The following is a 6,183-nucleotide window of genomic DNA, read 5'->3' as shown; positions in this document are numbered from 1 at the left end:
TGCATTTATAGTCAGAAAAATGCTACGAAAAGACAACCTCAAGCAAGGTGATAAAAAATTATAATAGATCATGTCAGGGGATATATCCAGAGACCACAAATGCCTAATTCCTTCCACATTTTCGCACTCACTCAAGGAACACAGAGCTTTCTCCTCTTCCTATTTCACAGTAATTCTATGATTACTGGTTTCATCTGTATTAACTCTTTAATCTGCATAACTGTATTTCACCTGTGGAAACCGATATTTATTGCGTTTGTAGAAGTTAGATGTATTGTGGTAATAAGACAGACTATGTCTGTATATCTTATAGAGTTTCCCATCTAATGGGGTGAACAGAATTTAAACAGATGTTTAAACAGTACTATACAGGAAATGTATAATGAGTGCACTGGAAGTATACAATATGGAGACCTAACTTAATGGGGGGGATTCAGAAAGTTTCCCAAAGATGTCCCATTTAATCTGGAATATGAAGGATGAGAAGAAGTTTGCCAGGCTAAAACTAAAATGGGAGGATTCCATATATAAGGAATGCAAAGGTCCGGGGACAGTAAAGCATAGCTATTCTAGATAATGAAGGTAGGATAGTGTACCCAAAGTTTAGTGTCTCAAGAGTAAGTGGGGGGCTTCCCTGGTGGCGCAGTGGTTAAGATTCCACGTACCAATGCAGGAGACACGGGTTCGAGCCCTGGGCCAGAAGATCCCACATGGCGAGGACTAAATTAGCCCGCACGCCCTGGAGCCCGTGCTCTGCAACAAGAGAAGCCACCACAATGAGAAGCCCGTGCACCACAACGAAGAGCAGCCCCAGCTCATGGCAACTAGAGAAAGCTGGTGCGCAGCAACGAAGACTCAACCCAGCCAAAAATAAATAAATAGACATTTAAAAAAAAAAGAAACATAAATATCACCTATTAAAAAATAAAGAGTAAGTGGGAAGACAAGGCTGGACAGGGAGGCAGGGGCCAAATAATAGATGGCTGGATTTTATTCTAAGAGTGAAAGGAAGCTATTGCAAGGTTTTGGGCAGAGCAACGAAACAGCACAAATATTATGTGTTCAATATAGCTTCTTCACAATTATAAGTAATGTTATATGAAGGACCATTTATTAAATTTACTCTTAATATTAGTGATACTAGAAATAACAAAATTACACTTCTTATCCTTATGTTATCTTATTTGGACATAACTGCAAGCTATTTAAATAGCTGTTATCATTTCTGGGAGTACAGAAATTATATGACTTATCCAAGATCCAACAGGTAATAATTTGATACCAAGATACTTCTCTATATGAATGCTAAACTCAAAATGAGACCTTTAAATTTTATATTATAATTTTAATAGTATGTTCAAATAAACATGAAATAATATAAAAATTTAAAGATAGTCTGAAGAACATTAAAAATTAAAATTCCGTTTTAATGTGTGGATCAGAAATTGAACTGCAAGAAATAAATAAGAATAAAGAAAGTTAAATGAATCACTTAAGGAATTATGGAAGGAAAATATACATCATAAAATTGAAAACACAATTTCCCCATGTGGATTCCTTAAGCTAGTTGGCAGGAGAGGAGATTAAAATTAAGCAGAAAAAGAAAAAGGAAAACTATCTTGAAGGAAAGAGACACCAAGTACTAATAACTGCATAATGTTTGAATAACAGTGAAGTTCTGTTAATAACCAAAAATTAAATCAGAGAGCATTTAATTCCAGCAAAATTTGTCCTATGAGTATTTTAATGTATTTGAGTGTCAGTGTATCAAAGATGAAATAAAGACATTTCTTCAATCAGTCACTTAAAATTTTCATGAAGAACCTAGTCTTGCAGTCATTGTGCTAATCATGCAATAAATGGAGAGCTACTGAGAAACATAACTGAAGCACTAAAAAGGAAACAAAATAGCATTGAAAAGTCTAGGAAACTGAAAGGGGGAAAATGGAAGTATTCAGTGAAAAAAAAATAGAATGAGCAAACCAAGATAAATTTTTTTTTCCATGGGCTTATTTCCAATTGAATCATAAATGCTCCAGATATTTTTTTTAAATGCAATGCCAAATTACATATGAAGTTTCTAAAATTTGGTCATAGACAAAAACATGTACTCTCTCAGATCTTTTGGATTTTAATGAAGTACTCAAAGAATAGATGGTTTTAAATAATTAAAACAGATTTTTAAATGGAGGGATTGAAACAATCAGAGGTTTTAAAATTTTTAATAAAAAGCATGAATAATTAGCATGTCTGAAAATGACTGGACATTGCTATTTATTTAACTACATTTTAGAATATTGGTAGTTGATTTATTGAAGACTTTTAATGTGGATGATTTGTAGAATCCAACAGTCAAGGTTTTCACAATCTCTAAAGAATCATACTTATCAGGTATGAACATTTTAAGGAAGTATATATTTAGAAAAGTGTGAGAGGGTGCTTTGTGATTCATGAATGTACCTATGTTAATGGTTTTAGCCAATGTGAGTTCACAGGAAGAAAGTTTAAACTAGCCTAAGAGAATACTCTATACAAACACAAATATTCTGGGTAGGAAAAAGAGTAATCCTGTGTACTTATTGCAAACTTTCAAAAATGTAGGAATGCAAAAATTACCTAGGGACTATGGAAGGTGAATTTTGAAAAAAAGTGCTCTAAAAATTAAAGACTTCAGAAAATACAAAATATACTTTCACACATTAAATCGAATTAAGTTACAGTGATATCAACAGTAAGAAAGAAAATTTGCATTCATTATACCACAGAGCAGCACATCTAGAAACACCAGTAACATGCGCTGAATTGGAATAAGATAGTTACATTTCAAATACAAAGAAAACAGCTCCAATGGGCAAGGCAGTAAAAAAGGACTGCACAATTTGACTGAGACGGCATCATAGACCCTTATTAAAATTTAACTGAATTCAAAACTATTCCTGAAACTGGGGTTTGCCTCACTAACCCTCTCCTCATCTTGAGTAAGGAAGTTTGGGATAACCGGCTTGAGGAACTTGAAAGTCCCAGAGCCTCCCATCAGACACACCTCGTACTGGTAGCTCTGGGACAGGGTCCCCGTGCCGCTGACGTCCACCAGGTGGCCCGGAAAGTGGCCCTCGGGCACCGAGCAGCAACCCACCGAGGTCGCCCCGCCCCTCCTGCACAGCCGCACCACGACGAACACCAGCACCGAGAAGACGAAGAGCGACGACACCGACGCCAAGGCGACCACTAAGTAGACGGTAGGAGGGGCGGCCGGGGCCGCGTCCGCCGCTTCCGCTTCCGGGGCCGGCAGGTAGGGCTGCGAGAAGCCGTCCACCAGCAGCACGTGCAGCGTGACGCTGGCCGAGAGCGGCGGCTCGCCGTTGTCCTTGACCAGCACCAGCAGCCTGTGCTTGGCCGCGTCGCGCTCGCTCAGCAGCCGGGACGTGCGCACCTCGCCGTTGTGCGCCCACACGCCGAAGAGGCCGGGCTCCGTGGCCTTGAGCAGCTGGTACGACAGCCAGGCGTTCTGGCCCGAGTCGCCGTCCACCGCCACCACCTTGGTCACCAGGTAACCCGCCTCGGCCGCCCTGGGCACCAGCTCGGTGCAGGGCGCCGAGGCGTTCTGCAGCGGGTACAGCACGAAGGGCGCGTTGTCCTTGTCGTTCGCCACGAGCACGCGCACCAGCACCTGGCTGCTGAGCGCGGGCGAGCCGCGGTCGGCGGCGCCCACGCGGAACTCGAACGCCCGCAGGGCCTCGTAGTCCAGGGACCTCAGGGCGAACAGGTGGCCGTTGTCCGGGTTGATGGACACCAGGGAGGCCAGGGGCACGTGCGCGTCGAGGGGCGGCAGCAGCGAGTAGGTGACCTGGGCGTTGGCGCCCGCGTCTCTGTCTGTGGCGCGGACGCTGCCGAAGTGCAGGGCGGGGCTGTTGTTCTCGAGGACGGACAGGGTGTAGGAGGTCTGGGTGAAGGCGGGGGCGTTGTCGTTGACGTCGGACACCAGCACGGTTATGTTGTGCTGGGTTTTCAGTCTCGGTGTCCCCATATCTGTGACGGTGATGGTGATGTTATATTCGGATCTTGTTTCTCGGTCCAGGGCTGTCTTTGTGACTAAACTGTAAAAATTCTCAACAGAGGGTTTAAGAATGAAGGGAAGATCATCTTGGATGGAGCAAACCATCCTTCCATTGCCTCCAGAGTCAGGATCTGAAACGCTGAATACAGCAATTACAGTCTCCTGCAAGCTTTCTGGGATCTCAGTGATAAGCGTTGACATGGTCAGTTCTGGCGGGTTGTCATTCAAATCCATCACTTGGACAAACACCACACAACTGCCAGAAAGGCCCCCACCATCTGTCGCCTGAATATTTAATGTATAAGTCTGAATAGATTCAAAATCCAGTTCCTGTGTTAAAAGGAGTTCTCCCGATTTTGCATTTATTCCAAATGTTTTCCGAATATCCTCAGATGCTTGGGAAAGTACGTAAGATATTTCTCCATAGGTTCCAATATCTAAATCTCTGGCAGAGACAATGGCAACCTGGGATCCAATGGGGCTGTTTTCTAGGACATGCGCCTCATAGTGCAGCTTTGCAAACTCGGGGGCATTATCATTGATGTCTAAGACTTCAATGTGGATTAGGGCGGTCTCAGACCTGGGTGAAATCCCGCCATCCAGCGCTGTGACGGTTAATCTGATCTCAGGCTGTTCCTCTCTATCCAGTGCTTTGTCCAGCACCAGCTGTGGTAATATTGTGCCGTCGGCACTGTCTTGTAATTTAAGATGGAAGTGGGAATTGGGGCTGACTGTGTAACTTTGGAGACTGTTGCTTCCTACATCTAAGTCCTGGGCACGCTCTATTAGGAAAGTAGTTCCAGGAGTGATACTTTCTGAAATTTTCAATATTATCTTTGTCTAGGAAAACTGGAGAATGATCATTTATGTCCCTAATCCGTAGCTCAGCCTGGAAAAACTTCAAGGGATTTTCCAGTAACATCTGGAAAGGTGTACACAGGGCTCGGTAGGGCCACATAGCTCCTCGCGGTCCAGTTTCTCATTTAACAACAAATCCCCGGTCTGCCTATCAAAATGCAAACGCATTTTTTTCCCTTTGGAAACGACCCGGGGGGCCCGAACAGATAGATCATCTACCTCCAACCCCAAGTCTTTCAACAGATTGGCCACAAAGGAGCCACTGTCCATTTCCTCGACCACTGAATAACGCCTAGGCTCAGAGCCGGCCTGAGCTATGCACAGCCAAACAAAGAATATCAAGACTTGCCTTTATTTCAGAAAGCATTTCTTCCTCTCTCCTGCCTCCATCGCACTCTCGTTTCCCAGCAAACTTGACCCAGCTCGGATTCACGTTGTCGCTGATCTATCTCCCAGTATCACTCAGACACTGGGATAGGTGGAGATGCCTATGGCCCTGATTTCCCGGAGCAACTGCCTTAGAAAGCCTCCTTTTTCTGCTTGCTTCTTTAGCAGAGCATCTGGCTAGAGGAGCGCAGACTGGTAGCTTTCTTCCTTCTACTTCTAATGCTGCAGCGCCACCCTGCGTCCTTTCCGAGTGTTTCTTTTTACCAAAACATTAAGGAAATCCCAATCCTTTCTTTCAGACTGATGGCAATCTAAATGGAATATTTTCAAGTAGTGTCTCTCAATGTACCGAAGTAACAATAATTCCATATTAACTAAAATCCAGTCCCTAATAACTTTTTAAAATTATCCTTCCATTATCCTCCCCCAGTTTTCTTCAACTTAAATAAGAATTCATATTCACTCTTGGATTCCTTTTAGAAATGCACTTATTTTCTTAACCACTTGACATAAGGAATGTCTTAGAAAATTTGTTTTTAAACCAAGTTTTATGATTGTATTGGTGTTACATCTGTTTATTCTAGAACAGTCCCCTGTATTTTATTGATATTGAATTTTTTGAAGTGTCCAGATCAGTTGTCTTACAGGTAAACAAAAGATAAAAATAGCTAAGGCATTGGTACTTGTGACTATAAATTAACAATTAGCTATGCTTCAGAAGAAAAGAAAACACTACTGAAGATAGAGCAATAAAACAACAACTATAGCATTATTCAGAAAGGGGGTGTTTCCTCTACTTTTTACCCAGAGCCCAAAAAGCAAGAATGCCAAGGGTGATAGCTGTCTCCACATACTATCTTGTTTTTAGCTTCAAGTAACCT

The 6,183-nt window shown here is 42.6% G+C and overlaps 1 pseudogene; it reads right to left on the bottom strand.

Moving 5' to 3' along the window:
* Positions 1 to 2,879: 2,879 nt before the first annotated feature.
* LOC117311626 (protocadherin beta-2-like) lies at positions 2,880 to 5,859 on the bottom strand (annotated as a pseudogene).
* Positions 5,860 to 6,183: the final 324 nt, after the last annotated feature.

This window comes from Tursiops truncatus, chromosome 3, assembly GCF_011762595.2.
Source record: "Tursiops truncatus isolate mTurTru1 chromosome 3, mTurTru1.mat.Y, whole genome shotgun sequence".
Classification (NCBI taxonomy): domain Eukaryota; kingdom Metazoa; phylum Chordata; class Mammalia; order Artiodactyla; family Delphinidae; genus Tursiops; species Tursiops truncatus.
This window is presented reverse-complemented; position numbering and strand designations above follow the sequence as displayed.